The sequence below is a fragment of the Phyllostomus discolor genome, chromosome 2 (genome assembly GCF_004126475.2).
Source record: "Phyllostomus discolor isolate MPI-MPIP mPhyDis1 chromosome 2, mPhyDis1.pri.v3, whole genome shotgun sequence".
Taxonomy (NCBI): domain Eukaryota; kingdom Metazoa; phylum Chordata; class Mammalia; order Chiroptera; family Phyllostomidae; genus Phyllostomus; species Phyllostomus discolor.
The window spans coordinates 47,571,176-47,586,534 of NC_040904.2; the positions used below are offsets into that span (position 1 = coordinate 47,571,176).

The 15,359-nt window shown below is 44.3% G+C and overlaps 1 protein-coding gene and 1 long non-coding RNA gene across 5 annotated transcripts in view; one reads left to right on the forward strand and one right to left on the reverse strand.

The window, feature by feature from the left end:
• Positions 1–7,723: 7,723 nt before the first annotated feature.
• On the reverse strand, positions 7,724–8,920 carry LOC118498665. The gene is made up of 2 exons (XR_004901135.1): positions 8,723–8,920; positions 7,724–8,204 (listed from the first exon to the last, which is right to left on the reverse strand). It is a non-coding gene; the product is annotated as an uncharacterized LOC118498665 (long non-coding RNA).
• Positions 8,744–15,359, forward strand: part of LOC114490441 (LIM domain containing preferred translocation partner in lipoma) — a 636,657-nt gene continuing 630,041 nt past the window's right edge. For 3 of the 4 annotated variants that reach the window (XM_036017288.1, XM_028504415.2, XM_036017286.1), the window contains exon 1: positions 8,927–9,017. The gene's annotated coding sequence lies outside the window, so the exon portion shown is untranslated. Of the gene's footprint in view, positions 8,845–8,926; positions 9,018–15,359 lie in introns of those variants that run through there. The other variant, XM_036017287.1, reaches the window with a different exon arrangement.

Sequence of the window (15,359 nt, forward strand, 5' to 3'; positions counted from 1 at the left end):
AAGGGTTCTGGTTCTTTCATTGACTGTCTGTTACATCATGTGTCTTAGACACAGAGAAAGCTTATAATAAACTAGCCTGCTCAAAGGAAGCTAAATATTTAGCCAGAGGCTTCTCTATGCCCTGCATGTGTCTGAGCATCAAGTTACACAGGTGCATCCACATGGGGGATCTGGAACTAAAAGGGATCAGAATTTTAGGTGAGATATTAAGGTTGTGTGGTGCTGCATAAGTCAGCTTGACAGATGAGATAATACCATGTGCCTGACTGGGACTCTGTAAGGTTCAAATGAACTGCTGACCTACTGTTCTCCATGTGTATCTATTTTTATTCAAGGTGTGTGTTTTTTTTTTGTAGAATTGTTGCTAATATTGTGTTTGAAATGCGTTTGAGTTTTCCTGGTGACCAGTGGAGCCCCATCTAATGTTAGTGTTAGTGAATAAAATCAAAGCATATAGTGACATTTTCACTTGAAATTATCTTTGAAAAATACCTAGGAAGGTGTCATGTGGGAGCCCAGCACAGCCCATTTTTCCTCCAGCTTGGGACTAATTGATGTTTATTGCTTGAGCACCAGGAGAAGCAGCTATCTTTTAACTGGGGGCCATGCCAAATAAAGAAAATGGGTATCTTTAAATGACAGAATCAGTGAGGTGAGAGAGCACACTGTAGACAGTGGGCACAGATTGGGAGACCCACTGCAGGACAGCAGGCTCACACCTGCCATGTCCTACTCATGAGGGCCCTGGCAAAGAGGAATGCTGGCAGCATTTACATGGTCACCTCTCTCTTCCCTGTGCTCATTCTGAATTTGTGAAGGTTAAATGCACAAAATGATGGCACTGCACTTTAATGAGACCTTAGCCTCAGAGGGGACAATTGGAAAGAACATTTAGGGCAACATTGTCCAGACTTGCCAACTGATTGGAGAGAGGAGTTGGGGAGAGAGAGAAGTCAAGAATGGGTTGTGATCGGGAAGCTGGAGGAAACAGGAAGGTGTGGAGAATGGAGGACTGGGGCATGTTTAATTCAGAGTCATGTTGACTGTAAGGGCTCTCACATAATGGCTGGATAACCTACAGAGGATACTAATTTCAATCCATAACTCGAAAGCAAGAAGTAAAGATTTGAAAATTGTCTATAATGGGGAACTTCCAATTAATATTAAATTTAATCGGTCAAGTAGGAGAAACCACGTCTCTCCAAACCAATTTGACATCTACCTTGTCCTTTCTTTGAGAATGCATTCATGTAGAATGTCTTAACCTAACAGTGTGAGTAAAGGGCCACAGGTTAAAAATATAGGTAAAAATCTCATTAAATATTTAAAAATATATCCTACCATAAATTGTCTAGCCCCAAAGTTGAAATAATCAAATACCCATTAACTGATGAATGGATAAACAGAAAATGGTATATCCATACAATGGAATATTATTTGGCCACAAAAAGAGTAAAATATTAATACATACTGTAGCATGGATGAACCCTGAAGACATTATGTGAAGTGAAGGAAGCCAGATATAAAAGTTTACACATGGTAGGATTCCATTTATATCAAATGTCCAGAATATGCAGATCATAGAGACAGAAAGTTAATCAGTAGTTTCTTGGAGCTGCAGCTAGGAATGGGGAATGACTAAATGTAAAAGGACATAAAGTTTCTTTTGGGGATCATGGAACATTTCTAATATCAGAATGCTGTGATGGCTATACAATTTTATAAATTTATTAAAAATCACAGATGTTTAAAATCAATAAATTTTATGGCATATAAATTATATTTTAATTAAATTCAAAATACATATCATGGACCTTTTTCATGAGCCTAAAACTATAGTTGGAAATACAGGGTGGGGCAAAAGTAGTATTACAGTTGTCTGTATGGAAAAGAATATAATAATAAATAATAATACAAAAATAACCTCTGTGTTTCATGTGTGCACAACTGTAAACCTACATTTGCTCCACCTGTGTCAATCTAATCAATTCCTGACAGTTGGGCAGAGATGCTCTCCTTTTCCTGATGTCTGCTGTCACTCTCCAGGAGGGGATGAGGCTGTGCATTGCAGCCAGAAGTGAGGCAAAGCACTTCCTAAAGCCTGTCCCCAGGCGCCGAGACTACCAAGAACCAGCAGATTTTCTTCAGCAGCCACACAACTCTGCACAGCTTCCAGAGGAGCCAGGGAGGCCACCATGACCCAGGCAGACATGGATCCCTTGCTCGCCATCCTTTCCCACCTGCTGCTGTTGTGTGAAGACAAAAGCTGAGTTCCAAATTTGTGTTTGCCTGTCAGGCCTCAGAATGTGTCTCCAGGCTCATCACGGCCTGCTCCATCCGTGTCAAAGGAGCCTGGCAGCTGAAGCAGTCGGTCTAGTCTAGCCCGGGGTCCCTTGGGAGGCCTCAAACAATCTTACCAACTCTTTCCCTTGGAGTTAGTCTGATACTGTTAAAAAACAAAAATTTAAGCAAGTAAATATAAAGATCTAATTCGCTTTATTAAACAATTCATGAATCAGGCAGCATCCCATCTACTAAGCAGACGGGAGCTCCAATGTACAATACAAAATGGAAGGTTATTTTGGGCAGAAGGAAGGTGTGGACAAGGAGGTTAAAGGAATGGATCATTTCAGACAATGCCACCTTCTCTTAAGGGAAGATAGGAGGTCCTAATAGGCAGATTACCTCACTCAAGTGGATCAGGAAATTTCAGACTAAGTGGTTTAAAATTCCACTCCTGAGAGAGACTGAAACTGAAATTAAGTTAGGAATTGAGTATCAGTGAGGCTTACCACAAGTGACTCCATTTTGGGTCTGTTGTTTCTTTTTAAGAACGTATTGTACAGTTGAACCTTAAACAACATGGGTTTGAGCTGTGTGGGTCCACTTATACGGGAATTGTTTTCAATAAGTCGGCATAGTACTGTAAAAATATTTTCTCTTCCTTATAATTTTCTTTAATAACATTTTTCCTCTAGCTTCCTTTTTGTAACAATATAGTATATAATGCATACAACAAACAACATATGTGTTAATTGACTCTTTATGTTATTGGTAATGGTTCCAGCAGGCTATTTGTAAAGTTTGTGGGCAGTCAAAAGTCATACATGGGTTTCCTACCATGCAAGAGTCAGCACCCCTAACCCCTATGTTGTTCAAATGTCAACTGTACTGTCATCTTTGTGTTAGCAGGTAGAATAGGCACTGGGTCTACTTTTCTCAACACTGTATTCCAAGCTGTAATACAGTTAATAGGTGCATCGTAGATACTTGTTGTTAGAATAAAAATGTGCTATAAAATTGTTTCCTCTTCTGTTTGAGCTTCTCTGAAACTTTTTTCTTTTTTTTTTTAAGATTTTACTTATTTATTTTTAGACAGAAGGGAAGGGAAGGAGGAAGAGAGGGAGAGAAACATGACTGTGTGGTTGCCTTTCTCATGCACCCTACTGGGGACCTGGCCTGCAACCCAGGCATGTGCTCTGACTGGGAATCGAACCAGCGACCCTTTGGTTTGCAGGCCAGCATTCAATCCATTGAGCTACACCAGCCAGGCCATGAAACTTTTCATTTCTTGTGAACCCAAGAAAGGTTAAATCTCCATCCATCGACATTTCTTGTACTGAAGATTGGCCCCCAGTTGGACCGGACTTCCTGAACTCTGAAAGTTCATTGGCTGTTTCATGTTCTGGGCTTACCTGAGGTCAAAACTCAGCAGATTTGTACAGGTGGCTGAGTTGGGATAGGCCTAAATACATTCAGATAGTCAGATTCTGTGATGTGGCAAAATGCAGAGTGATTTACTCTAGAGCCACTGGCTGAAAACTGGGTTTGAAAACTGTGTAAAATTGTGCAGAACCCCCAAAGCATGTACAAGTCATCATCTGCTCACATTGGCCTGAGTTCTCTAAACCAATAAAGTAGCTTATGACACCCTTTTCCCCTCAAGAAAAAAAACTTAATACTCAAAAAAGGGAGAACATATTCATTTGGGAACTATGAAGATGTATTGTCTTTTATACATTGAGATCATTCTTTTTCCCATGGTACAATGAGGTGTACAGAACAGAGAGTAAACAAACCTTTTGTAAACTGCTTATCTTTAATGAGGCATTTACTGAAAGTCTACCACTACTGTTTACCATATCAAGTTCTCATTTCTTTACAAAAGGCTGATGCTTACAAAAGGTCATGTTTGCATCACATGCTAGTATAATAGTCTTGGGAAGAGAAATAAGTTCAGCTATAGAGCTGGGTATATCAAATATTAGAACTGCCACTTGTGTTTAGTTCTTCCTGGAAAAATGACCTTGGGTATTTTTAAAAATAATTTAATTAAAGCTGAAAACAATCAGTGCTTTAACTCCATATTTACTCATAAAGCAGAATTATATCCTTAATTCCTAAAATATAAATGTGAGAAGGCCTAGAATAGAGCACAATGTGGCATGCTAACATTTGGGAAGATAAAGTTGGTTAATGGGTTGAAAGTAGCGCCAAATCGAAGAGCTGGAGGAGTGTTGGAGAACATCAGATCTGAAAACCTAATTGTATGGGTAAAGAAACTGAGACCAGAGAGGAGGTGACGTGCCATGCAGTCGCACAGCAGCTTTAGGGGAAGGAAAGGATTACAAACCTTCCTCTGCTTTGCCTCCTCATACCAGTCCTGGTTCTAATTCCAAATGGTTGGGCTCCTCTGATTCTTCTTCTCTCTTCCCACTGGTCTTCTTACATCCAGGCCTCATCTCTTAAAGAAGTTATGTGATTTTATTTAAATACCCAGGCCCTATATCTTGTGCATCTTCCTCTGCCTTTAATGCAAAGAAGGAGGAGAAGTAGTGGTAGAATTGAAGAAGAAAGAGGAGGAGTAGGAGGAGGAGAAGGAAGAGGAGGAAGAAGAAGAAAAAGAAAGAGAAGGGGAAACAGTTGAATGCTTACAATGACAAAGGCAAACACTCAATGTGTTTAGAACTCAGAGATGAATTAGATTCTCAGTTCAGTAGCAGAAAAAGAAAAGATGGCCAATGGCAGTATTTAGAGTCATATGGATTAAGGTGAGAAGAGGAACAGGAGCACTCTGTAGGGGTAATGTGTCCACTGGAGGTGGTGGTAAGGGCTAGAAGTCCCTGCAAAGGAGGCAATATTTAAGGGGAGTCTGAAGAGATTAGGTAAGAGTTGCTAGGTGGAAGGGGAAGGAAGAGAGTTCCTAGAAGAAAGAACCTGTGTAAAGGCAAATAAGCATGAACAGGTGAGATGTGTTTAGGAAACCACTAGAACTTCAATTGGCTGGAGGATGAGTGCATGTGAAGGACCAGCAGAAATGTCTGAAAAGCTGTGCAAACCACAATAAGGAGTTTGGCCTGATGGGTGTGAGGCTGTGGAAAGGCAACATCAGGTTGGTGTTTATCTCTATGCCCCTCCTGTCCTTAGTATTTCTCTGGTGGCCTCTTCATAATTCTTCCTCTTGGTCGGCTGTTCGGATGTTATGAGTTCTGCACATGGGAGTATTCCAGCTGAGACCAGGTGGTCACTCAGCAGCGAGAGAGCCAAGTGCCAGGCTGCCTGGGTTCAGGAGGAATGTCAGCTTACCCCCGTACTGGCTGTCTTAAGAGCAAGCTACTTAACCTGTCTGGGCTTTACTTTACTCATGGGCAAAATAGAGGAAATGATAATGCCATCCTCAGAAGGGCTTTCTGAGGGTTCAATGAAAAGTATACGAGGAATCATTAGAATGTAGCTTGGTATTCATAAGCACAAAGGAAAGACTGAGGTGAGAGATACAAAGGCCTCTGGGCAGGGGACCATACTGGATACAAGGAAATGGCAGGACCACAGCCAGGTCTTCCTCCAAGTTCTGTGTGCCATAACTGGACCAATCGGAATGCTTCTGTAGACCGCCAGGGTACAAATCTTGGATCACACCACCTCTGCCCCACCTGAAATTCTGTGCTTCTTTTAGTCTCTAAACTTATAAATCCATATTTCTCTAGCACCGAATCTGCAAATTTATACACCCTTCTCCTCTTTCCCAACCCCCTGCACACAGCGAGTTTTAATAGGGATGTTGAGAAAAGTGAGAATACAAAAGAAACCAGACCAGCAAATGACAATGAGGCCTTTGATTTAAGTTTGCACTGATGACAACACTGCATGCAGTTTGCCAAGCATCCAATTTACTTTACCTCTTATACTCCTGGTGAGTGCCCCATGAGTGGAAATCATCTTTTGTGATTAACTTTATATAATGCTTATGCTAACCTGAACATTTCATAAATATTTTAGGAGGAGAAACACAGTGATCTTCCCCAACACAGCCATATAACAGTTTCAACATAATTAGTAGTATTTCTGAATCCAACACAGCGCTCTTATAATGCATATGATGGAGGAAACAAATGATTCTAATTATACCTTATTAAATCTTATTAATCCTCATTAGAACCCCATTATTCTTTATAAGTGGGTTAATGGGAGAAAGAAAAAGAAATGCTGGTCAAGTCCTTTTATATCTGATGAGGATTGGGTGAATCCATTCTTACTTTGTGTGATATCAGGTGTTTTTTATGTTAAACAGTAGCCCTCAGAATATGGGTTTGCTGAAATGTTGAAGGTAGAGTAATGAATTGTGTTGGAATAGGATCTGATCTTTTTAAAGCCCCACAACAAAAATCTCTTTTATGAGTTCATTTTTTCCTATTTCAAACTGTTAGTTGGAAAGAGAAAAATATTTCATTATTGCATGGAATTGGTACTCTTGATTGTATTTCTCTGCTACTTTCTTCATATTTTTCTATGTGTAAATGAGAATTTGAAAGGAAGAGGGAGTAAGCAATTTGAACACAGAAATTTAAAGACCTCATATAAGGAAGGTATTAAATAAATGTTAAGTACAATAATGTATGTTTCTACATTTATTTAATTATTGGTCAAAATATCCCACCAAACCCCAGAAGAACTAGGCTTTGGAAGTTTCACGAATAGGCAACTCACAGTGTACTCTCAACATTCATGAATGGGAATTACCATTTTTTTGCCATGTATTATGCACTCTTTTTGCCCAAATGTTTTGAGTGTAAAATGAGGATGCACATTATACATGGGTAGTAGTAATTCCGTATCTATACAAATGTTTTTAATTCTTTTACTTATGGTTATGCGTTAAAAGTGTAACTCTAGAAAGCAATAAGGATATCAGCATGCAAAATAATACCCTGGAATATGATAATCGGTTTTATATATAAATAAAAATTGAATTAAGAATTAAAAAATGTTGTTTTCCTGATAGTTTGGGCCAAAAATGTGGGTGTGCATTATACATAGCCAAATACCATGAGTCCTGTTGGAGGTCAGGGCTTCCTGGTTGGGTGGAAACTTCATGGGATTAGTCAGGTGACTTGGGTGTGGGGAAGTGAGTTCACATGCTTTTGTGTTGGGCAAGTCACTTTGCCTTTTTTCTCAAATGCGAATTCTCAGGTGCAAAAGAGGGACTATATTTTGTCCAGTCTAACACTGAGGAAGGGCTTTGATGATGTGCCTAAGTGAGGGATTATTATTGTAGGTATCAGTAGAATACGAGGAAACAAAGTCCCCACCCTTGGAGCACCTTCCAGGCAATGGCTGCCGCACATTATATTGCCTCGACATAGTAAACAGTGGTGGTTTTCATGATTGCTCACATTTACAAATGGCAGAGGAAAAAAATCCAACTCTAACTTTCCAAGAATGGGCTTGCCTTTATTTAAACCAGTTCACCCAGTTCGCTGATTTTTTTTTTTTTGCAGCTATAAGCACAGCATAAGGTTTCTGGACTTCTGGACCCCGCTGTGAAATAAACGTTAAATTCCAGGGGTTCCTTTATTTGGGGACAGGTTAGAGGACGTAACCCTCAAGCAATCGAGGAGTCTGCTATTCAGGGTTATCAGACAGACCTTCCAGGAAATGACTCTCTTCACTGGGTGGTCTTCGTGGCCTTGGCCCGCTGACATCTAACCTGGTTCACTGCTTTGGAAGGAGGGAGTCAGGGCCCTTACTGGCCAGGGGAACTAGGATTGGGAATCTGAGCACCCAGGTCCAATGTCCGGATCGTGTCGTGTACGACCCTGTACAAGTCATTTCTCATCCGAGACCTTCTTCACTTTTCGCCTATGTGAAGTGGGCGGATGGGAAGTTTGTCTTTGCCAGCTCCGACATCCAGTACATTTTGTGTCCTGCTGGGAATACAGAGAGAGGCTCAGGAGCGAGTTGTTTTCCGGGCAGTATCTCTGGAGCTCAGACATAGAGGACTAAGTTGGCGCCTTTAAGGGCAGATGTAGGTTCTCCCATTTCTTAAACAGCTCCTGGACTCAACCGCTTCCTCCTCCTACGCCTCCTTCCTCTTCCTCCAGGGCAGGCAAAGCCTCCACACCTCCTTCTTTCTCTTCCTCCTTTGAAAGCTCCTTGCATCCCTGCATCCCCTTCTCTTCTTCCCGGGAAATAAAATGTCCGCTGTGCGCCCACCTTTTGGCAAAGCCACTGCCCGCGGCAGGCGCCCCCTCCCCCACCAGGCGAGCACTGCGCGGAGGCTCCACGGGCACCCGCCTTCCCATACCTTACATGGACAAATGCGTGCAGGCAAAGTCAGGAATTCAGGCCCCTGACGTCAGCCTCCAGCTCTCAGGGCACCGCACGGGAGACCAAGGGGAGGGGGTGGGGACGGTGGGGAGGAAGGAGGGGGAAAGGCACCAACCAGCTGCCGCTCCAGCCTTGCCGAAGTTTCACTTTTTGTCTGTGGGTTCGCTCCCGGGCCCCTCGCGAGCTTTCCCGGGATAAGTAGCTTTAGCGAGCAGGGGGACAGCCGGGTGCTGCAAGGTAAGGGCTGGTTGCACGCCCGGGGCACGGGGCACAGTGCGGGGCGCGGGGCCGGGCCTGTCCAGGGCTGGGGACAATGGGAGGGGGAGTGCCCGGGTACCTCCTCCTACGCTTTTGCCTCCGCCTCCAGCCGCTGCCGCTGCCGCCGCTGCCCCGGCTGCCTCCTCCCAGAGGTATTGTTGCAAATCCTCCTTCCTTCCCCCCACCCTCCGCCCGCGGGTGCTTCGGTAACCCCCAGCCTCCCCGGCGCGAGCGCCTCTGGGGTTGCAGGAGCGCGAGCGCAGGGTGTGGAGTGCGCGCCCTGCCCGGGCCGAACGGCCCGCGGTGCGGAAGTGCCTGCCGCGGCGCAATCACGGGGTGCACGCCTTGGAAGGGAGACCCCGAGTTTTTCGGGAAGCCCAGACCGAGGGCTGGGCGGGGTTGGAGCCCTTCTTTGCGTGCCCCCTGCCTGGGCTTTTCTGGGTCCCCCAGGGGGCGGGGCCACGCCCAGCTGCTTAGAGCTTTCGCGGAATCCTAGTTGTCACTGTGGAAGGGGCCTAGGAACCCAGTCATCCCAAACCCCCATTTTACAGTTGGGACAAACTGAGGTCCAGAGAAAAGGAGGGCTTCCCTGGAAGTCAGTCTAGCTGCAATTAAAATAAATGGCTCCCGATTTCTAATTTCCTTTCTCCAAGTATTTCTCCAGCGCCCACTGTGTGCCAGGCCCTGTGCAGGGTTGTTGGTTCAGACAGGCAGGTAAGGCCTAGTTCCTGCCCTCAGGGAGCGCTCAGACCACCGAGGAGCCAAACCTGACCCAAGATAGAAAGTGCTGGGTGCTGAGGAAAAGGCATGGATAACGTTTTAATGGGATCAGGAAAAGGAGTTTGATTTCCTGGTCTCTGGACAGGACACAGAGATGGGGGCAGGGTCCGCACTTGATCAGCGCTTTTTGAAGGATGGGGGTTTTCTGAAGCCAGCCAGGGACATTGACGGAAGCCATCTGTGCGGGGGTGAGGGCGGTTGGGGTGGGGTGGGGCTATAGACCAGAGAATACTAAATAAAATGTGGAGAGTGGAGATGAAACTGTAAGTGTTCCTGCGTTGGGAGCATGGGGTTGGAGGGAGGGCGTATATGAGATGAGATAATCAGTGGAATGTCCCTAGGTACACTGACAGAGCAGTGTCTTTGGAACTTTTTGGTGCTAGGGGGACCAGAAAGATCTTTCTGGCTTCCCTGCCCCTCCCAGGGACCCACTCAGCCCTCAACACACAATGCAAACATTTAGGGTCATCTCTGAATTACTTTCCTAATACTGGACTCATTTTTTCCCCCTAATTAGCTTTCTCTTTCCACCTCCACCCCCTTTTCTAAATCGCCTGCCTCCCAATAAAACTTATTCTCACTAAGGTGTTAGTGACTTAATGGCTTACCTCTCCCAGATCTTGTGCTTTTTAACAAAACCTTTAAGTGGAAGGAAGGGAAGCAAGTAACTCCCCCCCCCCCCCCCCCCCCCCCCCCCCCCCCCCCCCAGCAATCCTTGCACTCCCTCACTCTAATGTTCAGGGAAACAAAAACAAAGGCCAGAGAAGGTGGGTGCTACAGTGAATACTGGTGGATGGTAGGGGGCCAGAATTTCCAATAGGGTTCACTCTACCCCATGACCAGTATTTCTTCTCCAGCATTCTTGCCAGCATTGGGGACTATTAAAAGGATGAGTGTGTGTCTTGCATTTAATCTTTGCAAAACAGTCCCTTAACTCCAACCCCAGGTCTTTACCTTCTGGAATGTAGACTCTAGATGGGAGATAAGTAGTTGGGACTAGCTGTCTGAGTGGTCTTCCAGACCTGGGACCTTTGGGTCAGGCAGTTCCCCAGGGTCATGCTCCATGTAAGCACCTGGCTAGCCTAGAGCTGGCTTTGGGGATGGGCCAAGGCAGGAGAAGCCGAGCTGGTTAATGTGGCTAGGACTGATAAGAGACCCCTGAGGTGGCATTCTGGTGGAGAGGTCATTGTTCTGGGAGAGGGAGACAGTTTCAGCCAGTGGTTGGTGGGAAAAGAGGCTTGATTATGAAGGGTCTTAAAAATGCCAGGCTTGGGAGTTTGTGTATGACTTAAAGTCTTCATCTGAGTGTGTGGGGCAGACTGGGGCATGATTGAGAGGGGAAGCCTTCTGCTCATTTCTAGTGAGAGAGGCAATAATTTGGTGTATAAATAATATCATTGGGTGTTCACTCATTAACTTGACATGTATGACTACCTATTATGCGCCATTGGCAAATATGAAGATTTTACAGCATGCTCCTATATTTTGGAGACAAATAAGTTCATTTCATCAGTTCTAAGACACACTGTTTCAGATTTAATATCACTGAAATTGGGTTGTCTTATAATCACAGATGTGTCATAGTTGAGCAATTTTTCATTCTAAGTTGATGATGGTACATCTTACAGTCAATGGTTTAGATTTGATGAAATTTGTTAATCATACCCTGTGTGAATATACAATGCTTTGCACTTTAGAAAACACTTTCTCATCGTATTTTCCATTTGAATCTCAAAAATCCCCTGAGAATTGGGCCTCGTGATACTTTCATCTCCATTGTAACTCTTGCCCAAGGTCACTCGGCTAATTAGAAATGTGCTCAAAATTACAACCCAGAACTTTGACTGTTGGTGTTAATATGTGACTTTATCCTGGTCTGGAACTTACATGGGTTAATGGGGAACGAGGAAAGAGTCAGGTTGGATTTGGTTTCAGAACTACAGTTTAAGATGCTGGAATGATGGTGGGTTTTTGGCCAAGGGCGCAGTACCTCACAGGGACTGGGAAGCCCCCTTAGCCCAGAACTTTGCTGCATTTAATGGAAAATGGACAGGGGTATTGAAGATACCAGGTGATAGGGTAAATCCAGAGGATGGAACACATGGCTCTTTTTGCACAGAAAGAAGAGCAGTGTAGGAAGCACATAAGTTCTGGAGCCCACCTACTGTGAACCAAGAGCTGGCTGGCCTTGGGAGTACAAACATGAGGACAGGGTCCCTTTCCTTGAGGAGTGCTAATCTGTGTGTGCACATGCTGTTCTCCAGGTGTGTTTTGGCTGCTCTGCCCTGAGCAGGGTTGATTTCAGGGAAGCCAGCGCAGAGGGAGGGGTGTTGGAAGAGACTCTTTGGGCTAAGTAGGAGTTGCCCAAGTGGAAGAAGGGCAAGCAAGAGTCAATCAGTGAGGCAAATGGAGACAGGGAACATTTGAACGTTTATTCTTGAAGCTGTGTTTGGAATGGGTAGCATGAAAGGTGCTGTGGGAATTGAAGAAAGGGGAGGACTTTTATTTTTTGCTAAGTAGATTTAAATTTATCTTGTAGGCTATAGGGGCCATTAAATGGCTCTCTAGAGATTCACAGAACAAGCCTGGGCAGGAGCTCTGAAATCATCTCTGGGAATAGGTATTTGGATAGTAATGCAGGAAGCATAGTAACACACTTAAGTAATTGGTTGAATGAACCTGAGACTTTGACCTTGGCAGGTAATTAGGAGTCTTAGCTCTCTGTGTGCATTGGTGGGTGGGGACTTTTCCTGGAACAGGGCTTGGAAAGCTGTGCCTTGCTGGAAGAAACCGAGGTGAGGAAGGGGAGGTAAAATCGTGCTGTATGCAGGAAGTTCCTATTTGTCTGGCTGGAAATCCAAGGCTTGAAGTTTGAAGGTGTGTATGAAATAGAATGGGAATAAGTTGTGGGTCCCGGCTCTAGGTTGCCTGGAGGCTTGGCGGAAATGGCCAGTGCGTCCCTATTGCAGGTCACAAAAAGGAGACAGCTGTATCCTTGAGGCCTTCATCTCTTCTGACTTTCCACAAATAGGGTGAGTGGGTGGCTAGAGGGTTAATGGGATTCATGCTTAGAAGCAGCTGAGCCACAGAATTGAGGCTAGAACATGTTAATATTCCTAGTGTTCTTTCTTAATCATAATAGTAATAATAATATAGCTTTGAAAATTTTTGAGTGCTTGACACGTGCTTACGTAATTCTCATTCTGATTTATTAGAGTTGGTTTTGTGATTATCGGTTTAATTTCTAGATGAGATGATGCATTTGGTTAAATATTTTACCACTCTACTAAGTGACACAGCCCAGTTTCCAACCTTTGCCTGTCGATGGCATTGTCGCCACTTTCTTACGTGCCCACGGAATGAAACGTTCAAACCAACACTGATATCAGTGTCCCTCCTTGGCATTTAATTCTGTGCATGTTCATTGGGCCTGGCAGGAGCATGACTGGCTGAGGGTTCATGTGGGTGAGCAGTCTCCTCAGCTCCACACCATTCCCTCTCTCAAGATACTACCATCCCCTCGACCCTGTGGGTGTTTTCTCTCCCCAAACCCCAATGGAGAAGCCAGAGCCTCTCTAGCAAACCATCTATCTGTACTCTCCCCACCCCCTGTATTACCTCTTTCTAGTCCTCTGTAGTGATGAGGATTTCCTCCCAGTTTTATTGAGATGTAATTTATATACATTACTGTATAAGTCTAAGGTACAGCGGAATGGTTTGATTCACATATATTGTGAAATGATTACCACCGTAAGTTTAGCGAACATTTGTTGTCTCATATACAGAATAAAATAAAAAGCAAAAAAGAACAAAAATTTTCTCTGTAATGAGAATTAGGGATTTACTCTGACTTTCATACGTGTCATAGAAGAGTGTTAGCTGCAGGCACCATGTTGTACATGACCTCCCTAGTACTTAGGTGGTGAGGATTCGGTGGAAGGCCACTTAGGTGGTGAGGATTCGGTGGAAGGCCTTGACCTTAGTCATTGCACTTGCAATATGGTTCCTGCGAAAATGCTAGATGACCTCTGGAGTTGAGCCAAATAGCTGTTATTGGATCTTGCCCTCAACGGACAAGCAGAACTTCTGGACATGCAGACTCCTTCCGTGAGTGAAGGCGTACAGTCTCAGGATGCAAGAGCTTCCTGTGGCCTACCTGCCTCAGGTGGGTCATTTGCATTTTGATGACTCACTGATGCAGGCATTTTTCTTGGGAGACACCTCAGGAATGGCATCCAGCAAAGTAAATAAGACCTTGGCTTTTTCATCTTTGAATCCCTATCATCTGTGGTGCCCCTGAAGATGTTCAGTAACTTTTTATGAAATGAATGAACTGAAACAGTATAAGCACAAATCACCACTTGACCACCCTAAATGACAGGGGACCCAGAAAACCCTGGAATTTACTCATAAAAAATTGTGCATTTATTCTAACATGTGTAAATGTCAGTCCTCTTAAAGTACTCAGTGTTTGATGCAATGCACCTATTGAGACTTTTTCCCTGCTCAAAACAGTTTTGAACTTGTTGATTTTGATGCTTTTTAGAGCATCGGCCATGTTTTTGTTTCCCTGCTCTATAGCGGCAAAGCTTTTCCCTTTGAGGACTTTTTTCATGTGGGGAAACAAAAAAAAAAAGAAAAAAAAAGTCACTCCGGGAGAGATTGGGTAGAGAGGTGGGGTGTGGGGGTCATACTGTTTTTGGTCAGAAACTTTTGAACACTCAGCGTGGTGTGGACAGGTGCACGGGTAAATTACCACCCATCATGAAGTGGGCAAATGCGTTGAAAGAATATTAAAAAAATTCACTGAAGTTGAACGCAGCCTCTCACAACAATGCCAGCTGCTACACTGATACGAATGGGTTCCTAGAACCCTCACCTAGCGGGGGAAGTCTGTATTACAAGGGGCTTGCCCTCCAGAAGATAATTCTGCTTTTTTGGGTCCCCCCCTCATATGTTTGCTTGTCTTTGTATCCCCTCCACTTTAAAATAAGCTTCAGGAGGATCGCAAGGATACCTTTGTTAATGGTCATGTTCCCAGTGCCCAGAGGAGGGCCTGGCACATGGTAGGCACTCTGGATGTAGAAAGGGATTAAGTTCACTGCAACTACAGATGACAGTGTTGGTGGAAGGGACTCTCTTTAGTGGTCCAGAAGCTGGGGCCTGTGGGCAAAGGACTCCACGGAGAATAACTTACACTGTAGCTGCCACAGAAGGCATTGGGCAGTCCTACTGTCAGGGTCCAGCTGGCCATTCTGTGAGTAGTCGGCATTGAAACTGCTCTTTGACTTTTCTGTCACACAGGTCATTCTGTTGTCTTTGAACGTTCCTCTGTTTTTTTATCCGTGCCTTTGCCTATGCTGTCCTCTCTGCCTGCAGTTTCTGGCCTGTCCACTGTCTCTGCCTGCTGTAAACCTATGATCCTTCAAGTTCAAAGCCCAAACCTGTTTTGTTCCATGAAGCCATTCCGGACTCCTTGTGCCCTGCTAGTCCACATGTGTGTGATTGCATCTAGCTCAACCTCTTCTCCACTTGCCCCCTGCCTCAGGGGCTTTGCTTAGAAGAATTTGGGAGGAGATACTAACTTAGAGATCCTTATTACTAGGTTTGAACTTGGTGCTTTGCACTTTGAAAACAAAGTGATTAAAATGGTTGAGTTTGAGTTTAAATGTGGATGCTTTTTTTACTGTCATTTATGCCTGTGTCTTGTTTGC